The following is a 2,097-nucleotide window of genomic DNA, read 5'->3' as shown; positions in this document are numbered from 1 at the left end:
TGACCAATAATCATTGACCAATAATCATTGACCAACACAAAAAATTAATTTAATGAAAAGTTTCAAGCAGAAGATCTTATCATTTATAAAATCATGTTTTTAATATTATTCTCATCAGAAATAAAACAGCTGTTTAGAGAAACAAACCTGCACCTACAGCAGTTCTTCAAATATTAACTTTAAAATTATTTTAATCTGTTATGATTAGGGCTGCCATGATTAGTCTTTTTTTTTTGTTGTTGTTCTTGTTTTTCTCTCCAAACTGCTTTGACACCTACATGCTCAGTATTGGTAACCAGGACGTCACATTATACAGACAGGCTCTGGTATCATGGCTACCCTGCAACGGAGCTCAAAAGTGTGGGATCATTTTAAGAAAATGAAAGAGAAACCTGTGTAATATCTGCAGAGCAGAACTTACCTTCCACAGCAATTATTTTTAGTTAGCATATAGCTAAAATCTAACCATGGTTATATAGTAGCAGCTGCATTCTGACGTGATAAGCTGTATGTTTTATATTCAATTAACGTATGATCCAATTAGTCGACTAATCAAATAAATAATCGGTGATTAATCAATTATTAAAATAATCGTTTGTGGCAGCCCTACCTGCGGTAGAAATTTATACTCTACCGTTCTACCGTCATTACATCATCGCACCTGTGTCAGCATGGCTGCGAGTGCAGAGACAACTGCACATGAGTTTGAAATATAATGAAGAAATTCTAGCGTTTTAAAACACTTAGAGAGAATAAATCCTCAAAATTTCCTCCTCCCGCTGTAGAAAAGTTACGTCGTGTTGCGGGATCATTTCCTCCTCTCCCACTGCACGTCACGCAGAGCGAAGCTTTAACAACTGCAGTTTTCACACACAATTGTCGGAGAAAAGAAAWGTTTTTTATGTATTGTTACCCACAGACATTATAAAAAAAAAAGAAGTTGATGTTCGTTCAGTCGTAAATCCAACTTGCTAATGTAAAGGCGGCTTCTGCTCTGATGATGATGATGATGATGAAGATGAGCGCGCAGCAGAGCAGCAGCTGATAGCAGGCAGATATTAAAGCAAAAATGTTGGGTTTAATTAACATTACAGTTTTCTACAAAAAAAACTCTAAAAATTACATTATCTTTACTTTTTATGATAATTTTCTACCGCGATATATACCGTTACCGTGAAGGGGTTCAATTTATACCGTGATATGAATTTGAGGTCATACCGCCCAGCCCTACGTCTTTATAAAATAACCGCGGTCACCCGCACACCGCTTCAAAAGTTTACGAAAGTTTAGAAAATTTACGTTGTGCAAAAAAAATGTTTTAAACTCTTGGCAAATCCACGGTTCAAAGCCCTGCGGCGTCGCCAGCTGGAAGAAGACGCTCCTTTAGCTGAAAGCCTTGCTCACCAGGCTCTGCTGCAGAGGTCAGAAACCACCACGCRCCTGGAAAATACCTGACGCCACAGTTCCCTCCTCCCTACGCCGAGAGTAGAAAAAGAACGAGACACGTATAAAACAAGCAGGAAAATGCAAAAACATTAAACTCGTTTTAATTAACCTTGCGATTAAATTGATTAATTGCTCGTGGCGACGGGCCTAGCCGTGTGTAAACACGAACCTGCTGCTGCCTTTCGATCGTTGAACTGATCAGATTTTATCGCTGCGAAGACTTAAAAAGTTGCTGCATTCAAATCTAATCTCAGCCGTGCGCCGCGTGTTAAACTTCACAGCACGCCTGAACGCACAAAAATCGAACTTAAAAGTGAACGAAACTCCGCCCACAACGACCTGCTGGAACCTGGTGCCCCAAACTCCACCCACAACAACCTGCTGGAACCTGGTGCCCCAAACTCCGCCCACAACAACCTGCTGGAACCTGGCGCCCCAAACTCCGCCCACAACAACCTGCTGGAACCTGGCGCCCCAAACTCCGCCCACAACGACCTGCAGGAACCTGGTGCCCCAAACTCCGCCCACAACGACCTGCTGGAACCTGGTGCCCCACCTGGGCCATCTGAAGCAGCTCAGGGTGTTGATGCAGCAGACCTCGGGGGAGTCAAAGTGCAGCGTGCGCGTGCGTGTGCATGTGGTGTGCTGGGT

The 2,097-nt window shown here is 42.6% G+C and overlaps 1 protein-coding gene across 1 annotated transcript in view; it reads right to left on the bottom strand.

Annotated features, from left to right (window-relative positions):
- Positions 1-2,097, bottom strand: part of map2k6 (mitogen-activated protein kinase kinase 6) — a 40,477-nt gene that overhangs the window by 37,252 nt on the left and 1,128 nt on the right. The gene's annotated exons all lie outside the window — the stretch shown is intronic.

Source organism: Austrofundulus limnaeus, unplaced genomic scaffold (genome assembly GCF_001266775.1).
Source record: "Austrofundulus limnaeus strain Quisiro unplaced genomic scaffold, Austrofundulus_limnaeus-1.0 Scaffold419, whole genome shotgun sequence".
NCBI lineage: Eukaryota > Metazoa > Chordata > Actinopteri > Cyprinodontiformes > Rivulidae > Austrofundulus > Austrofundulus limnaeus.
This window is presented reverse-complemented; position numbering and strand designations above follow the sequence as displayed.